Below are 19,970 nucleotides of genomic sequence, written 5' to 3'. Positions count from 1 at the left end.
CGCCGGGCTGGGGCGCGCGCGGCTGCGGTGCGTCCTGGGAGCGCGTGAGAGCCGCTTGCAGCAGAGCCTCCCCGGCCCGGGAGAGGACACCCCTTCCCAGTGCGAGTCAGTGCTGCGAGCGACCGCCTCCGGGGAAGGTCAGCGGCACCTAGCGTCCTCCTCCCGAGGCCGGCGCCGGAGCGGAGTCCTGCTTCCCTGTCCTCCAGGTGTCCGCAGCGAGGCGGAGAGGGTGGGGAGGCCGAGGCTGCGCGTCCCGGGCCGCGGCCGGGGCCGCCCTGGAGCCGCCCGCCAGGCCCGGCGGCGCGGAGGCCGGCAAGGGCAGGCTCTGCCTCCCCGTGGGCTTCTGCAGTGACCCAGCCCTCGTGCTACCCCAGACACCGGGGCTGGGAAGGAACAGGATTCGCTCCCGTGGGGGACCCAGCGGCTCCTAACCGGGTCACTGGGAGCTTGTCCGGGGTGGTGAGGCCAAGTACTCAGCTCTTGAGAATGTGTCTCCCCAGCACCCTCCATCACGGAATCCCCAGCTCCTAATAGTGTCTGGCACGTAGTAGTAAGTAGATGCTTAATGTTTTTGTTGAATGAATACTTCTCACAAGAACTAAGCTCCATTCCGGCGTTCAGAACTCTCCAAACCACATGTGGTGGATTTGAGAAGACCTGAGTTCAGTTTCGTTTCTGCCGCTTACTAAATCAGAGACCCCGACTGAATCATCTTCCCCATCCGTGGGACTGCAGTGGGTAGCTTACAGTGTTATTTCTAACCCCGAAAAACACACTGCATCTCCGCACAACTGACAGGGTACGCCGTTGACAGTCACGAGGGGAGAGCAGGCAGGAGGACGGGGGTGAGGGCCGGTGCGCAGACATTGACCGAGGGTCCCCAGCCTGTGTGACTTGCCCTTTCCGTGTTTGAAGGGTAGAGCTGGGGACTCAGGACACAGGGGAAGCAGTCATCCTGGGGGCAGTAGCATACTGATTTATAACCAGCTCAGTAAATTAGAAAAGCCAAGTGATTGGAAACCAAAATTAAAGTTCACAAGAAAAAAATCTGTATTGCTTAAAAATAGAAGTGAACTAAGTATCAGTGAGTATGTTTTGCAATATTTGTGACTCAACAATTGCAAGTGTGTTTGTTACCTTGGGCTTCCCTGGTTGTGTGCGCTTGTGCCAGAGTGTGACTGGCCCAGGGAAAACCCTGTCCCTGAAGAACTATTTGGCCTAAGTGTGTCTTACTGCTTTTAAAATAAAAGCAAGTTAGGAATATCCTAAGTGTCCAGCAGCAGAATGTTTAAGTACCTAATGTCCAGGCATTATGCGCCTATTAGAGATTTTAAAAAAAACATTTAAAAGAAATTTAAAATTGAATGACTCCATCCTGTCTGCTTGCTCATTCTTTCCTTCATTCTGTAAACTTGTGGCATGCTCATCCGGGTGACCACTCCTACCTCTGCCATGTGCCCCATGCATGATTAAGAAGCTTCAGACTATTCCTAAAGCTCTAGCTCAGAAGACAGCAATGTGTTTTTTGTTTGTTTGTTTGTTTGTTTTTGATTTCCAGCCAAAATGGGCTGGGATTTATAAACACTTTAAAATGTTGGAAAACTGGAATCAGAGGCAGGGAACGTAAAAAGAGCTGAGCTTGCACGGCATAAATTTCTGATCACACTGCAGCAAACACGTTCTCAGGTCTCACAGGTTCAACCTTCCTGCTTATCTTTCCCAGGAGAGCCCTGCTATGGCTAGAAGAGACGGGTATGGTTTTCAGGCTTTCTGCCTGAGTTCATTTCTTCACACCTCTTGACCGGCACTTCACATGGAATATTCATCTTGCCAGTTCTCCTGCCCTCCAGGTAGGCTCCTGACTTCTGTCTACAGAGTGTGAGCCTGCGTGAGGCCTCCCATCCTCATACTCCCACAAACTAGCATTAGGCACAGCCCTCACAGAGTAGGGGCTGGGTTATGCCATCACACAAGGCCCTTTGCCACTATTGTTGAGGATACCATGTGTCAAGGCTTTCCACATCACATTACATCACGTCACCCAGGGGTGCTGGCATGCAGCCCACAGACAGTACAGGGGGTCTGAGCTCAGAGGGAGGGGAAACTTTTGGAGAAGCACCAAAGACCATGGGAAACAGGTACAGAGATCCAGGGGTGTGGCTGATCCATTCAAGTTCCAGGTCAGACATTTGAGGGGGTGGGTGGGAACTGAGGGAGTGACCTTGAAAATACAGGGAGGGGACGTCTGGTGCATCAGATTTAGAATCCAGTCATTTCCAAAATTCTGTGTAAAAATTAGACAAGAAAAACAGACAATTCTGGTTTAAGGAAAATGAAGGGAATTGATGCAGAGAGCAAAGCCGAACCTTGGTCAGCTGGCTGGTTGCAGGACCAGGTTCTCTGGCTGCCACGGCCTTGATGTGTGGATCTAGTCCTAGGCAAAGGGAGGCGGGACGGTGTGAACCCTCGCCACCCCACTGGAAGACTCAGAGGAGCTGCCTCACAGAGAAAATAACCTCTGCGCAATCTTCTGTTCCTCTCTCATCCTGAGAAGCAGCTTTCTGCTCCTTCCTCTAGCTCTCATTAGCCTGTAAGCAGAAGAGACCCCCATGATGCACGGATAAAGATCTCCATCCGATATACCTCATCCCAAGTATCCTGTTCTGACCAAAATTGAGATTCTGAATAGACCCTGCCATTTTCTTCTCGCCAGTGTCTGGTAAGGCTGGTGTATCTTTGCACACTAACTCTGAAGAAGTTGCTCCCTTGACTCAGGTCTAGAATGAAGAACTAATTCAGACTGTAGTCGTGACTGCTTCACCTCAGTCTAACACCCCAGATTCTACCTCCAGCATGTGCCCTGTGAAGCTTCACGGCCTTGTGACCCATCTCTGCACGGTATCACGCTCAAAACGCATCCAGTAGTCAAAAAAGAATTAAAAAACAATTCAGATCTTACTATAGTCTCCAGCGAAGCTGTAAAGGAGATCCATGCCTTGTGCAAAGCAAAACATCTCAGGCTCCTCTCCGCCCCCTTCTGCTTATTCACAGTGATGGTGTAGCCCCTGCCGCCGCTCTCTCCCCTTCTCCCCCGTCACCCCAGCCTCTCTCGGGCCCAGCCCTTGCCCCCTTGCTCCCTTGCCCTTCGTGTCTTCCATGTATTATTTTTCTGTCCTTCAGGAAGGAACTCTAATGTAAAGGCGCCAGCCTCGTGTAAATCAGCCCGCGCTTGTTTTGGTTTTGGGTCTTGTGATTCTGCCCCTCATTCCCCTGGTTTGCGCAGGGACACGGAGCCCCAGCTGTCAATTACTGGGACAGTGGGAAAGACTGGAAGGCCAAGAACACTCGCAGCGTGTGTTTTGTCTGTCACCGAGACTAGATTGTCTCCGCACCAGACGGTGTTTTGCCCGGTGTAGCTCATCCTGCGTGTTCAGAGGACTAGGCAGGGCGGTCTGCCCCGGACCCTGCGGCCTCTGACCAGGCTGGCGGGACCAGCTCCCCAAACCCTCAAGGTCTTCAGGGTCACACACGTGATGGGAGTGGCTCCCGCACTCACCGAAGCCTGCGTGCACGTGCCCGCGCTGTCACCCCACACTATTCCCGGCCTCTCTCCGGCCTGCTTTCTCCTCGCTGGTAACGTTACTCAGAGCAGAAATTCGAGGGAATTTTAACCCTCTCGTGCGGCCTGCATTTGCACTGGAAGTAATCCTTCAATCCGAGTAAACCTGTTTCCCTACCTCCACCCTTCCTCTCCTCTGCTCCCACCGCAACAACTTCCCCATGCGCGCTTGAGGGGGCATTTCCTCCGCTGGGCCGGGAGGGCTCCGATCCAAGCGCTGCTGGGGATTTGGCCTCACACTCGGGAGGCTCTGGGAGCTTGGGAGTCTCTGACGACCCCTCATGAGAGACCCCATGTGCTCTTCCCGACCTCTCCACATGCCTTCTGCCCCCAGAAAGTTGTCACCCTTGCAACAGCTCAGACCGTGCTTGGACCAAGCCAGAATCCTGTCAAGGACTGGGGATGCTATGTGGCCTGAGAGCGTCCGAACTTTCCAGTTTAATAGGGGCAACTCTGCTGGACTAATTTCTTCTCACGCATTATCAGTTCCAGTTGGGGTAATGCTGCCCTAGTTATCTAGCACAGGCAGGAACTATCGTATATATGTGTCACGGCTTCAATTGAAGAAAATTTTGTAAGTTTACTGTTCCTCAGTGCTGACTTACGCCAGCTTCCTGGCCCCTCCTCACCAGCCCCTATCTTAAGGAAGTCTGCGGTTTTCTATCTTGAGCGCTTCACACAAAACTGTATCAGTATGTCTTACCGACACATGTGGTCATGCTCTATCTTTCTCAGAGGCCTTAAAAATAGCAGTTGCCTTTTGTGTGTGGTGGTGTCCCAAGGCACAGAAAGGTATTGTGGCGGCAGTTTAGCAACCACTGCAGAGGGGCACTTTGCTTCTAGTCCAGACACAGAGGGAGACTACACTAGTATCTGTGCTGATGTGAACAGGGACCCCAAATCTATTTCATGCGGGGTGTGGTGCTGCGTGTTTGTAACCCTATCACTCAGGAGCTGTGAGTTCAAGGCCAGCCTGAACTAGGCAACAACATCCTGTCTCAAAAGAAAAATGGAATTCACCTCTTCAAAGAACTGCAGATGTGCTGGGTCTTAGGCAGAAGTGAGAAAGGGCCTTCTTCCAGCTTTCCCTCTCGGACCTTCAAGCCCCTGTTTTAAGAAGTGTTGTATGAAAATAGCTTTGTCTGCTATGGTCAGCCACATGTTCACAGTTTATAGGTATTATGCCTGCTTTTCTGGGGCTTATTAAAGGCAGAATGACCCTCCTTACACCAAAATTCTCTAATCTGTCCACTTTTTCTTTACATAAGTTATTATCTTCCACAGTACTATATTTTTCTTTTTAACTATCTTTCAACCCCAGCTGGAGTGTCAGATGCACTAGGGCAGAGTTTTGCTTTGCTCACTAACATACCTCCAGAACCTAGAATGTTATAACTGGACCTAAGATGTTCCCCAAAAGTCTCAGGTCTGGAGACGGGCTTTGACAGAGGGGGTGGGTCGCTCAGTGTGTGACTTGGAAGGGCGTATGCCTGTTCTGGGCCCCTCTTTTCTCATGTGTTTCCTGGCTACCATGGGTTGAGCCGCTTTGCTCTGCCAGGCCCTTCTGCCATGCTACTTCTGCCTTGGAGCCGGCCTACCATGGACTGAAACTTCTACAACCATAAGCCAAAATAAACCTCTCCTCCTTTAAGTTGTGAGTGACAGGTATTTTGTCCCAGCAATGGGAAAGTGACTAATTCAGTGGTCAACCACATATTCACAGTTTATAGGATAATGCCTGCACTTCTGTGTTTTTAAAAAAGGCATAATGCTCCCCTTCACACCAAGATTCTCTAGTTATTTTACTTTATTTTTCTCCACTTCAGGTAATAATTTCTATTATTTATTTTTTAGTTTATTAACTGTCTTTCAACCCCAGCTGTCCTGTCCGATCCACTAGGGAAGAAGTTTTGCTTTGCTGATTCAGCTAGCACCTAGAATAGTGCCTGGTACATGATAAGTATTTGTTGAGTAGATGAATAAGTGAAGTCTAAATTCATACATAGGAAGAGAAACATTTCCCTTATGAACATATACTGCACTATGCAGAAACCCTACTCTGCCTATATTTTTTGCACTGCTGGGGATCAAGTCCAGGGCCTCATTCATAGCAGGCAAGTGTCCTGTCTCTGAGCTGTATTCCCTAGCCCACAGTTTAGTTTCCTTAATTTCAACCAACTATTTTGGTGATCCATGACACATTTACACAATAAAGTGATATTTTAGTGGCTTTTCTTGATCAAACAAATACTTCCTTTAGAGACACTTAACAAACCAGCCAGGTGCTATTTTAAATTAAGAGCTATTCCCTTCCCACATACTCGAATGCTCATCAGTGTGTTTCACCGCTATCCTCATCAAAGTGTCAAGTCTATGTCCTTGAGCTTTATGTTAAGGAGAAGAACTCCCGATTCATCCTCCTGTTCTGCTGGAGACAGTCTCAGCAGAATATATAACCAGTCTTACTGGTTATAAGAAGGGTAGCTAATTGAAAAAGGGATATCATGAAAGTAAAGGCCACTGTGCTTTAAAGAGAATGTTTCTCTTCCCTCTGTGTTCCTGAGCTGGTACACTGTAGTAATATAGGACAGTTTTAGCCCAGGGCACTTCTGACTGTAATAAAATTGAGGCCTTTGTGCCCCTTGCTTGAGCTCTTCCCTGCTTGTTATAAAAGCAAACCCAACAAAAATCTCTGCATTGACCAAAGGTACAATAAAGGATATACAAAGATCAATCTTCCCAGGATAGTAAAACTAAATGGAAATCAAACACCAACCATGAATCAGAAAATAATATTCTGAGAAGCGAGGTTAGTCTCTGAACAGCCTAAGAATAGTAACTTCAATAGGGCTCTGCTATTCTCCACAACGTCATCCAGATCTCTAGGACGCAGAGGGAAACGTACGTGAAGCTCACTAGTGATTACCTGGGTGGTGTGAATTAAACTGGGACTAGAGTCTCCTCAGAGGGTGATTCCAAGTACTCATCCAGCTCATCCACCACCGTCGTGCACCTGCCTGCAGCTGCTGCTAATGTTATTAAAGACCAATTTCCTCTCACCAGTGGCCTTAGTTACTAATGCTGCTCTGTAGAGCTGCACTTGCATAGAACCATCCAAGACATCTCCAGTGAAGTGGGTAATAAGCTGCCCACAGCTTCACATAATTCACACCGAAATCACTGATTTTTAAGATTGCAATGACATCTGTGGGACATAAAGTCTCTCTCTTTCATATGTGGGGACTTTTACTAGTATTTAGGGGAACATTCTCTCTGTAAAAAAGAGTGATTATGAAGAAAGGTTCTGAGAGATGGAGACGGAGCACAGAGATAATGCAACTTGAAACTTAAGGCTGTAATTTGGGACCCAAAGTCTAAGGAAGAAAAAAGTAGTCAACACAGATGTGAGAGACAGAAAGGCTTTGCAGTCGATATTTAACTCTCAGATAAACTAGCATTGTCCCATCTCTGTCTCACTTGTCTCAGCTTGGGAAGAAATAGATTTATTTACTCAGCTGTGATATTTTAGCAACCTGCATTTCAGCCACAAAACAAAAGCTGGAAGAGTGCTGAACTAATTGAATGTGTTTCCAAATAAGATGACTATAGTCTGCAGTGCCCACCAACACTAAACGACTTGCTCCTCCCCCTTTCCACAAGGGATACTGTATTTTCAGTCCCTGGTGCCTGGAGAGCTCTTCCTCTCTCACTGTTTTGTTTTTTTTTTTTTCTTTTTGGTTTTTCTTCTCGGGTACCGGGGATCGAACTCACGACCTTGTGCTTGCCAGGCAGGCGCTGTGCTGCTGAGCTAAATCCCCAGGCCCCTCTCTCACTGTTCTTACCGTCTCCTTCCTCACCGTGCATCCATCTCCCCCCAGCAGTCACAAGGAACGACCTAAATTTCAAGTTTGCGCCTCTCCACATCTCGATGAGCCTCTCCTCAGGTGTCCCGTAGCCGCCTTGGACCACCTTGTGCCTCTGATCCCCCTCTAGTTACTCAAAACTACCTGTAGCCGCTCCACACCCAGCGCAGCTTCCTAACGCTATTGCTTTATTCATGCTGGTCTCTATGCTTAAAGTGCCTTTCTCACCTTTTTCTTTTCCTTTCCTTTCTCTTTGGATTTTTATTAACTGTGAAATATAACACAAATACATAAATGTCAATAACATAGGTATACCTGAATGAATAAAGCCAGTACTTTTTGCTCTGATCATTTCTTTTTTTATCTCTATGTCCTCAAACTCTCTAATACTATCTTTCATAATCTGTAATTTGCTATCACTCTTCCTGTGAAAATTTTAAATTTTATTTAAATTCAGTAATCTTGATTTTATTCAGTATTAAATTTTAAAATTTGTGCCATATTATCAGAGCATTTCTTTGACCCACAATAATGTCATACATACTTAAACTCAACAGAGTAACAAAATACATAAAACGTTTCACTTAAAATAATTCTTTCGTTAGAAAAGTAGCTTTATATGCAAGGTTTGGCTTCAAACTGTTATCTGTCACTAAATGAATTCTTCCTTTTGACATCCATTGTCCAGAAACAAGCATGTTTTAACTCATTTTTAAATGAATAGTTTGCGATAAGTTCTTACGGTTTTCCACACTCGTTAAATTCTTCCAAAGGCATTAAGCAATTACACTTTTTCTTGTCTGGTTAGATGTAATTCCTAACTGTCTAGCATATTTACTGTCCATTTCTCTGAAAAGACGATCTTCAGAGCAACATCCAGACTGAAGCTTTACCCAGAGTTGACATTTAAACCGACCATCACAATCCATCCCTCCTGAGAGCTTGTTTGGAGGTTCCAGCAGGAGAGCACAGTTATCCCGTTGACAGAGGAAACGGTCTTCCTCTGTCAGGGGTGGCTGTCCTCCTCCACAGAGCTTGAAGCTTCAGGAGGGAGTGGAGCGGTGAGGAAGGAAGGGGACACCCCCCTGATCAGCCGCGTCAACCCTGGCGATCAGTGGGCAGACAGTGCGTCCAGATCATCCTCACATCCACCATCCATATCTTTTGAAACATTTCCCTGATGCAGCCTAAAGTCTTCCATTAGTTACTCTGCTTCTTCTTCTGACACACACATGCGCGCGCACACACACACACACACACACACACACACACAATTTCATCAAAATGCTAAAAAAATTATTTGCAGCAGTAACTTTTTCTTTTCTAAATCTTGACCTTCATTTCTTTTTTTTGACTTTCATTTCTAATGAATAGGTGAAAGTCTGGGTGCTCAGAAAATTGCTGATTTTAGATAAATGTCCTAGTTCTACTAAGTAGAGACAATACAAGTAAGTCTTTTGAGTCTGCTTGAACTTTTCCCTTCAGGCCAAATGTCATCAAACCACTGATCAAATTCAGTACATGGGTTCTCGTTTCTTTCCTAAGCAAGCACTTGTAAAGGTTTTCTTTCATTCACCAGATATATGTCCATAAATACCATTTTATATAGAGAGAACTTTGGCCAGCTGTGAAAAGTGTTTTTTCACATTTCCTTTGGCAGAGACCGAACTATTTAAAAGTCTTTTAATTGTGACTTGAAAGTCTTCTGGGACTAATAATAATCCACATCTTCCAATTACTGTATCTGGCACTTCATCATCAGTGTAATGCTTAGGGTGAAGCAGCAATCTATATAATTCGTACAGGACATCAGCGTCACAGTTATCTGAGAAATCATCCTACTTTGTCCTCTGAAGAACAGTCTTGTGTTTCCACCTTTTAGAGATTCATCCATAGCTCCAAGTTGCTCAGCTGATTCACATTCTTCAGCGAGATTATTGGCATCTTCACAAGTCGAGGTGTAATCGAAAGATACAATGAATGTTTCAGTCAAAACTTTTTACAGTAAAAGATACATTGCCATTAGTCCCCCTCCAAATATCCCGCTGCTTCAAACACACTTGTCCCAGTGGTCTTGCCACTTTCTGGAGCAGTGCTGGAAGTCCCCTTTTGTGAGTGTCTTTATGAGTTACGAGCAAAAATATAGTGAATGCTGCTGCCCAGTGGCGTTCAACAGGAAGGCAGACTTGTAAAAACATTACAGCACCCCTCACCCACCTTATTTACCGGATCTGGTACCATGCAACTTCTGGCTGTTCCCCAAGATAAAAAATAACCAACACAGGCAAACATTTTTAATCAATTCAGGACACGGAGGCGGCCACAACAGTGATGCTAAAGACATGAAGGAGGATTTCCAGAACTGCCTCAGAAAGTGCAGGAAAGGTGGAGCAAATCTGAGTGAAAGGAGGACGGGTGTTTCAGGGGAATTAATGGCAATGTATCTTTGACTGTAATACAATTTAAAAATTTAAAAATTCACTATATTTTTATCACTCTTCATACTTATTGCCTATAGTTTTAAACATTAGATTTTTTTTGGAGACAGGGTCTCTCACTCTATAGTTCAGACTGGCCTGGACTCTCAGTACAGAGCAGGCTAGCCTCAAACTAGCAGTGATTCTCCCGCCTCAGCCTCCCGAGTGCTGGGATTACAGGTGTGCACCACCACACCCAGCTAAACACTAAATTTTTAACTTATTTGATTTTACACTTTATTCTCACATTGAGCTTATTTGTGTTATCCTATCAAGTATATAAAATAGTTTCAGAATATTACTATTAGTACTGACAATAAAATTAAGGGAGTTTGGAGTTTCTTGCAGTTTGTTTTGTTCTTAGAATACACTTCACTAAAAGAAAGACAAAGCATTGTGTTCAAAAGTGATTTGAAATAAACCTTTCTTCTTGTTTTGTTACAAATATCATACGTACTTAGGTTTCCGTATTTCATTTGTTTTCAAATTTAGGGCTTTTTTTCTTTTTTCAATTCACTTTTTTGAATATATAAAGTGATTACATGATTACAAAGTCAAAACTACACGAAGAGGAATACTCAGAGGTGTCTTCCTTCCATTCCTTCCTTATCCTCTAACAGTTCCCCTCCCCACACACCATTTTATTAGTGGCCGGACTGTCTTCGCATAAAGACTGTTTCTCTTCCCACTTTACCAGTCCCGTATCAGCCTGTCGCCTTCCCCTAGAGCTTTGGCAACAAAGTGTGTGCTCAGACTTTTCAATATTTGCCAACAAAACATGACATGCTGTTTCAGAGGAAGTTTTACCATTTTAAGGCCTATCTGCATGACTTTTAAACTATCTGTACATATTTTGCACTCATTTTCTACTAGATTTATATATTTTTATTTCTAGATGCTCTTCATTGCATAAGATGCAAATATTCTGTCCAATTAATCATTTCCTTTGGTCTTTCTTATGGTATTTAGCCAAACAATGTTTTAGAATTATGTAATAGAATGTAGCAGCCTTTTATTGATACCTGGATTTTAAGTCACAAAAATGCTTTGTCTACTACCTCTATGGATAGCTTATACCAAAATCCACACATTTCCTTAGCTTGTAAAACTTTCATTTTTGTCATGCTGTTTAAAAGGATCCATGTGGAATTTATCTTGGTATATGTATAAACTGTTGATTCAATTTTCTGGCCTTTTCTAGATACACCACTGTATCATCTACAATTCTCGTATATCTAATTGTTTTCTTTTGTAGAATGCCTTGGCAAATACCTCCAATACTGTGTTGTGTTACAGTGATGGCGATCATCCTTGTCTTGTTTCAAACATTAGCAGGAATGCATCCAGTGTTTTCCCATGAAAAAGTACAAGTAAGATGTGGGTAAACAAGATGCAGTAATGTGATAAACATGCTCTTCTATTTCTTTTTTGAAAATTTTTTTATTTAGAATACATCTTGATTTTTTTCAAATGTGTTTCTAGCATCTATGGAAATAATTATAAGACTTTTCTTTTTAGATAGAGTAATATTATTTATATTAATGAATTGCCAGATATTGAACCATCTTTGCATTCCTGACACAATTTTACATAGTTGTGACATATTGGACTGTTTAATTCCATTTGTTAATATTTTATTTGGTGTTTTTGCCTTGATATACACAAAGGAAATTTATTGGTAGTTTTTTTGTATAATGTTTATCAGATTTTAGTTTCAATATTATATTTCTCACTAAAAATTTTGAAGTGATCCTTTCCTACACTTTAGGGTAGAGTTGGGATTAGACGTCTTTAAAGTCCCATTTTAGGCCATCTTGGGCAATTTTACAAAGTTTTTTTTTAAAGTATGTAATATCCAGTATTTTCCTTACTTTCATAATGATGGCAGAACTGAATAAGGCACTTAATACTCCTGATGATAAAAAAACTTCCACCTTTATTCAATTTATTCTTCTAATATTTCAAGACCTTTCTCACTAGTTATCTCCTGTAAAATTTCTTTTTTTTTTTTTTTGGTTTTTTGGTTTTTCTCCGGTACCGGGAACTGAACTCACAACCTTGCGCTTGCCAGGCAGGCGCTTTTGCCGCTGAGCTAAATCCCCAGCCTCCTGTAAAATTTCTTCTCTGAAGTAAAATATGGCTCCTACAGTACATCATTCCCAGCTTGTAATCCTCACCAATCCCTAATTTTTTTTTCTTTTTTTTTTGGGTACCGGGTGTCGAACTCAGGACTTTGCACTTGCCAGGCAGGCGCTATGCCACTGAGTTATCTCCCCAGCCCTTAAGCCCTGATAATTTTGACATTATAAATTCACCCACATTTCTTCCTTTCTGTGGCCACCATCTTAGTCCAAGCAGAAATCATTTATTTCCTATGTCATTTAGGCTGCCCTGTCCCTTTGTAATACATTCTTTCTTGGAAAGTCAAAGTGAGACCCTTTAGAAAATACAGATGTGATTATTCACTTGAAAAAGCCTGTAAGTAGGTTCGCATTCTCGCATGATACCATTGAGAACCCCTGGCATGTCCCCAAATCCCGCCCATTCTGGCGCTTCCCTACCTGTCCACTTGTGCCTGTCCTCCCCTGCCCACTCTGGCCTCTTTTTCTTCTTCCCACTTCCTAAGCGCTTTCCCTCCCAGGGTCTTCGTACAAACTTCCCATACGCTGAAAGGCCACTTCCTTCACCTCCTCCGCGGCTTCCGTCTGATTCTTCCTCCCACTCATTTCCAGGTCTGTGCTTGGGGTGTCTTTCCTAACCTCGTGGCCTTCCTTTGTAAGTTCTTTTGTTGAACAGTCATGTCGCCCTATGCACTTTCCGTGTTAGTCCGTTAGGGCTGCTAGAACAAAACACAACACAGTGTGCGGCTTATAAACAACGAAGATTTATTTCTCAGTTCTGGAGGCTGGAAGTCCAAGATCAGGTGCTGATTCAGTGTCTGGTGAGGGCCCACTTCCTTATGTGTCATCATTTTCTTACTGTAACCTCACATTGCAGGAAAAGGCAAAGGATCTCTCTCCATAGACACTAATCCCAGTAATGAATCTTTATGACCTAATCATTTCTCAGAGACCCCATCTCCTAATACCATCATGTTAAGGGCTAGGATTTGAATATATGATGAATGGAGGCCATTGCTCTTTTCCTTTATAGAACTTTTCACTATTGTAAATACGTAGATATTCGGGTGAGGTTTTTTTCTAATATTTGTTTGGTGCATTAAACTGTAATTTACCTGGAGAGAGGGACCATGTTTATCTTGTTCTCAGCTGGATTTTCAGTATCTATCCAAATTGAAAGCACAGTAATAGAATTTAACAACTATCTGTTGGATGGGTATGTGGATGGATGGATGGAGGAATCAAAATATCAAATAGTCAATCAATGAATGAACAAAAGACTAATTGCTACACTTTGGGAAAGAAGCCTGAAGGAGCAAATGCTCTATTTTCCCTGCAAGGGGAGACATACTCCTATTAGAAATAGTATGGGTAGCAGGAGAGCAGAAAATAAAATCTATCCTAATTTATTTCTCAGGCTCCTGAAAGTGATTCAGACTATCTGATCATTTCTTTGCTAGCAGAACTTTCCAGATCTGTCTGGATCACCCAATGGTACCAGGCAAGTGAGCATTTCCTCTGTTAATCTCCTCCCTTGGACACTCTAAAAATTCTGCTAGCTTTGTCCTCTTCAGTCTTGGTTTGCTAGGTAATTAAGCCATAAATTCCTACTCTCTTGGAGAAATACTATACTTTATCTGTCATTTCAATATTACCAGTAACACTATTATTTGTGTTTTCCTGTAATTTTTTCAAAATCCCTTGGGCAACCTTTATGAAGTTTCAAAATGTTTTAAAATTATCCTGATAATAGAAAATATTGGGATTCTGTAAAACAAAAAATAATAAAGTGAACTTAGAAAAACATACTAATTCACAGATTTCCCTGAGCCCTAGGGAAAGCTAAAAGGGAAGAGAAAGAGTCGAGTTTGAATGTGGAGAGCATGTCTGCCTTGGAGCAGTTGTGCAAGAAACCCTTGTTTAATCCCACGGATGTCCCGAGAGGCTCTCCCTGCTGCACGTTAAAAGGATTCTGTTCCTCACTGAATTATTTTTTCCAGCTCAGGCTTAAGCATATGAAAAGTTGCATGAAGTTTACATTAGATTGCCTTTGAATTTTCTTTTTTCTTCATTCTAGTTCTCAAGTTTCCTTTTCATTTTTTCTTTTCAATTTTTCTCTGTGCTAGCCCCTGAGGCTGAAAAAGAGACCGGCCTGGGGACCAGGACAGAGCAGCATTCCACTGCTCCTGCCTTTGGGAGATCAGTTTACTCTAGTTCAATTCAGTTTGCCTGTAACAAATGCCTACTGTGTGTTTGGAACTGTGCTGCGGGGGAGATGAATACAGGAAATCTAAGTGTTTGCTTCACTGATGCTGACCATGTAACTAGGAGGGCATTTGGTAACCTCTTTGAATAAATATAAATTAATGCAAAAATGGTATAGACAATAATTAATATGTATGCCTTTTATAAAATCCCTTTTCATAAATGTTCTAGGTTTTGTGACATTAGCTCTTGGGGTAGTGTTGTTCTCTCATCTCCATGGGCCCCAGTAAGCTGAGACTTAGATGATGTAACTTGCTTAGCTGGGTAAAGAGACTAATGCTACTATTAGAACTGAAACCTTGGTCCCTATAGTGCTTGTATGATCTTATATGGTCAGATATAAAGAATATGCTACACATGATAACACCAAAAATTGAAGAACTTCCCTGTAAAAGATACATGACTCTATTAATGAGGGAACACTATTTTTCCCACATAGCCAACAAGTCTGACATTTGGATTTATTTTTCTACTCTACTCTGTTAATTTTGAGTGATCCCTTTTCTCTCCTTCACTCTGAAGAGGAGCTGAAAAGGGCTTGGCTCTCTTCTTTTTCTTTAGTGACAGGAGAACTTACTTGGAAAGAGTCCTTCCTTACGTAAGTCACCTTTCTCTAGGAAAAGGGGTGAAGGAAACCATCGCTGACATTAGCCAGGTGGCCCCGAAAGAGAAGGTCTGAAACTTGAGAGCATTTGATGAGTTCTGGCCATTGACCAAAAAAATGCTGTGAAAAGCTTCATGTTACCACTGAGAAGGTTACCGGGAAGAATTCCTCTCCTCTAGCACACTGTCACTCAAGAAGGTCCATCCAAAATCTCCAAAGTATTTGGAGCCACAGGGAAAGAAAGGAGCTTTTCACTTGAGAAAGGATTGCACACTCAGCTCAAAGGTCAGCACACCAGACCTGTTACCTGGGATACCGCATGGCATTTACCCACCAAGTCTGGGTACTAACTCATATTTAGCGGCAACAGCAACATCATTACAACCATAACATCATCATCAAGTTTCTAGTTCAAATGTATGCCAGCGTCTCAAAATAGGAGCACTAGTCACGCTATCAATCAACACCATCTAGTAGACACTTCTTAAGTGCAGAACTGGAATAGCGGAGGAGAGAAGAAAAAAGTAATCCTAAAAGTCTTATGGGAGACACAGAATAAAAAAACCAAAAAAAAAACTCTTGGAATCACCTGTAATCAAAGCATAAAGAACAGAAATAATCAACTAAAATATGTAGAGATGGAATCCAGATCTGGAATGCAAGATGCATGGAATGTGTTAAAAACATAAATTTGTTTCGGGAGGTTCAGCATTTTTCAAAAATTTTTTATTGGAGGGGAAAGGATAATCTTCTCTTGCCCTGAATGGAAATTTGGGCAGATCTTAGCTTTTTGGTTCACTCTTTGATAATCTGACAATCCTTTAAGTGATGGTCACTTTACATAAACAAGACAGTCTAGATTTAGTAATTTGAATGTATCCAGCTCAAAATGGTAGCCAAATAGTTCAGTCTTCATTGTAAACTGTCTATCTCATGCGGCACTCCCCACCCCTCATATAAGGCTGGCGCTGGGGGCCATCTGCCTTCAGCTTTCTCCTGAACCCACCCCTCCTGCACTAGCTCGCTGCCACCTGATCTGCGGTGTGAACGTGGGAGGAGGCAGGTGACTGAGGGGAGGGCAGTTGTTTTGCAGGCTAGGTCTATATCCGGCCGATAGTTAAAACTGATTTCTTCCTTAAACGGGGCTTTTAAAGGTTCTTTGGAGATTCTTGTTGCTACAGTACAGATTTGGGATGTTCCCCTAAAGGCTCATGGGTTGAATGCTTGGTCCTTAAAGAGGCCGTGTTGAGACACGGGGCTTCTGGCAGGTGACTGGATCATGAGGACTCTAACTTCATTGGTGGGTTAATCCACTGATGGAGTCACAGTTGATGGGAGATGATGGAAACTTGGGAGGTGAGATCTAGTTGCAGGGAGCGGCTCATAAGGGTGTGCCCATGGTACTCTATCTTATCCCTGGCCTCCTCCTCTCGGGCTCTCTTGACAGAAACAGTGGGGCCAGCAGATTATGGACTGAAACCTCTTATCCTCTGAAACTTATCCTCTGAAACCAGGAGCCACCATAAATCTTTGCTCCTTCAAGTTGTTTTTTCTCAAATATTTTGTCCCAGGGACAGAAAGCTAATACATCTATTATCAGTGTCCCTTACGTGAGTCCCTTTGCCCAGACCAGACAGATGCAAGTGGTGGCCTGTGGTAAACTCCGGCTTCTAAGACTCCTGTGTTCATCTCTAGCTTCTTGGTACTGGGTCCCTTCATGTTCCTAGACACACCTGTGCACAGACCAAAGGCAACCGCGTGTCGCGTGCCTCCTCCGCAGCCCGCACTTAGTGCAGGGACACATCCATGCGTTCACTGGCCCCGCTGACCTGGGAGCACAGGTGGGCCTCACGTCTCTTCTGTGGCTAGAGCCTTCTCTAATTCGTAGGAAAGAGCTAGTGTGGTTCTGTTTCATAAATCTCCCTCTTTACACTCGGTAAAAGTGTTCTTCAGAGTTGACTTTGTACTTGGCAACCTTTTTGCATAACCATCTTTAACTGTGATTGACAACGTTCCTATGTGCCTCCCAAGCCTTGATAAGGGGCTGTGTCCCTCTGTCTGTCTTCCGCACACAGAGGAGCACAGAGCCTGGTAGGTGCTCAGGAAACATTTCAATGGATGGATCTGATGCAACTTTTGTTGCGCAGTGGATTCTCAAGATGCTTTAAAATAAGCGGTATGGGTAGCTTATTTTACCACTCCCTGGCAGACTCTCATCAATCACTCTTACATTGATTAAATCCTCATAACTTCCCACAACTTGTATACCTTAGCATTTACCAACCAAGAAATGTGAGAAATGAAACAGTACAGCAGGGAAATGCATTGTTTAAACAGAAGAAATAGATAAATTCACATGAGCTGTTTCAGGTTTGGGGAAAAGTTATGAGATGCCAAATTAAGCCTTCACAGAAAAAAAATCCTCTAAAACTGCAGGAATTGTTCATACTGTTTGAGTAGTGGGTTTGAAAAACCTAAAAGGACCAAACAGCAAAGAAAAAAAAAATTAAGGGGCTGGGGATTTAGTTCAGTGGCAAAAGCGCCTGCCTGGCAAGCACAAGGTCGTGAGTTTGGTTCCCGGAACCGGAGGAAAAAACCAAAAAAAAAAAAAGAAAAGAAAAGAATTAGATTTTAAACATTTGGCAAAAACATGTTAAGTACAGGTAATAGATATGTGGACTTTATTACGCTACTCTTTCTCGTATGCTTGAATATTTTTGTAACAAAAACAAGATTAAAAATTGAAGCTCAGAAGCATCGCAATCCTTTTTGTGCTTTAAAAAGTAGGCATAGCCAGGCATGGTGGCACCCACCTGTACTCCCAGCACTTGGGAGGCCGAGGCAGGAAGATGGCCATAAGTTTGAGGCCAGCCTCGGCTACACAGTGAGTTCAAGAACAGCCTGAACCACACAGCAAGACCCTGTCTCAAAAAAATGAAAACAAAAAAAATGTAGACTTTGCCATCGTATAATTAAACATTCACAGTACCTAGTAACCCAACAATACAGGACAGTAGAATGATGATGGTCACGATGCTGTTTGTATTTGTACTACTGACTAAATGCTTTGGAAGCACGAATTGTGATTGTGGAATGAGACTGAATCAGAATTTATTGAAACAGAAGAATATTTACAGATCATTTTAGCCAACACTGTTACTTCAAAATGAGAGAACTAGGACCCAGAGAAATGAAATGAAATAACTAATCAATCAATCCCTGAGCTGATACTCTAGTCTCATACTCTTTCTACCACCCCGGTTGACAGAAGGCATTAAACAGAAGCTGCCAAGACAGGACCTGGGCTGGGGGTGGGGGGTGGACACCACCCTTCGGGTGCAGTACTCACAGTTGCTGGATGCTTTGACTGTATCATCTTTGCTGTATCTAGGTGGAGAGCTCCTTTTCTACAGTGGATTCTCAGACACTGAGCAGTGGCCTCGTTGAGACTTAATTAAGCTAGACTTAATAGGATGAAGGCGAGAGAAGACGTCAACAGGTCAGTTGTGTAAAGCTGGTCCCGCACTCTGTGACAGTGATGGGTGGTATCACGCAGAGCATCACTTTACTGAATCTGCAAAGAAGGTGATTTGGCAGGCATGGGCCCATGGCCTCATGGAATGGAATCATCATTCCTCTTCCAGCCAGCTAGGATCCAAGGAGGATCAGGGGAAAATACTGGTGGAATATCCTGTGAGTCACACAGTTCCAGACACAGAGATGGGAATTTGACAGACACTGACTGAAATGAGGTTAGGCCTGGATAAGACATGGAGGTGACTTAATTTTTTTTCTGTGACTTTCCTTGCTGGTGGCCAGGAAGGACTTATTTTCAGATTGTATTCCCTCATTTTGGATCAGCATCAACTCAAGTATATCTAGTTCCTGTATTTGGAAGTTTAATATTCTTTAGGGCGCTAATACAGATTTCTAGTTTGGATGCAAGAAGCACAGAATCAAACTGCTACCACAGACTGAATTTGGAAGGAATGCCTTAGAATGATTGAGAGGGTGGGATGGGGACTTCTAATCTCCATGTAATCTCCGTTGGATTTCTTCAAATTTTCTCAAGCAAATCTATGAATGAAACAAACAATGCAGTTAATATGTAATTACAGCTTCAACCAGAGGGCTACCTTAAATCCTTCACCCTCAGGGTGCCAATGACCAAAATAGGCTTTAATCCAGAGTCTGGTGGAGGTGGTTTGCAGGCTGTCACTCGCTTTGGAAAGTAATTCTATTTTTAAAATTGCCAAATATGCAATTTGGGGGAACTTATTTTTCTTTTTTAAATCTGGATCTCGGCTTCTTTTGAAAACTTGGACAGTGTCAGCACCACATGGCGGCAGGTGGTGGGGACACACTCCTCCGTGGCAAAGCTCCCGAGTCTGAAACCTCGGAGGCTCAGAGAAGGCGCACTCTCGGGGCGGGTCCAACGCCCAGTTCCCATCCCTGCGGGACGCGCACGCACTTCCCGCAGCCTCCTCTGATCCCTGCTGTCTCGATTTTGGCTTTCGGAGCAGGTTATGGGGAGCGGCCGGCGGGGCGCCGCTGGTAACAGGCAGCCCGCTGGACCGCGGCGTTCACCGTCCCGCGGGGCGCCCGGCCCGCCCGCCGGCCCGGAAGGGGTGCGCTCCGCGCCCGAAGGTACAGACTGCACGCGTCCGCTCTCTGCGCGGGAAGGCGCTGGTCAGCGCTCACTCCGCAGCGCTCAGCTTCACTCTACACTCGGGGCTGAGGCTGTCCTGGCGACCGTCACTCCGCAAGGGGTGGGCGGTGTCCGCGAGGGTGCCGTAGGTGGCATTCCTCCGGACGTCGCGAACAGTGCTGCCATTCCTTTCCTCGACAAGGACACCCCCTGCCAGCGGTGTAACCTCCTAAGCGCCGGCGGCGGAGCGCAGCTGGCGCACAGCGGCGGCGCGGGGGCAGCGAGTTCGGGACCACGGCGGGAAGGAGGCGCCGGCTCCGCCGCGGACGCAGACAGTGGGCACGGGGAGTGGCGGGATGGAGCCCCGCGGGCCC

General features: G+C 44.3%; 1 protein-coding gene across 9 annotated transcripts in view; it reads left to right on the top strand.

Annotated features, from left to right (window-relative positions):
- The first annotated feature begins 6 nt into the window (after positions 1 to 6).
- Positions 7 to 19,970, top strand: part of Asb8 (ankyrin repeat and SOCS box containing 8) — a 29,565-nt gene continuing 9,601 nt past the window's right edge. For 3 of the 9 annotated variants that reach the window (XM_013505692.1, XM_013505694.1, XM_005406639.2), the window contains exons 1-4: positions 7 to 206; positions 1,724 to 1,850; positions 2,578 to 2,719; positions 18,340 to 18,447. The gene's annotated coding sequence lies outside the window, so the exon portion shown is untranslated. Of the gene's footprint in view, positions 207 to 1,723; positions 1,851 to 2,032; positions 2,181 to 2,554; positions 2,720 to 18,339; positions 18,448 to 19,970 lie in introns of those variants that run through there. The other 6 variants (XM_013505689.1, XM_013505690.1, XM_013505691.1 and 3 more) reach the window with 6 other exon arrangements.

This window comes from Chinchilla lanigera, unplaced genomic scaffold, assembly GCF_000276665.1.
Source record: "Chinchilla lanigera isolate Chin_1 unplaced genomic scaffold, ChiLan1.0 scaffold00099, whole genome shotgun sequence".
Lineage (NCBI taxonomy): Eukaryota > Metazoa > Chordata > Mammalia > Rodentia > Chinchillidae > Chinchilla > Chinchilla lanigera.
This window is presented reverse-complemented; position numbering and strand designations above follow the sequence as displayed.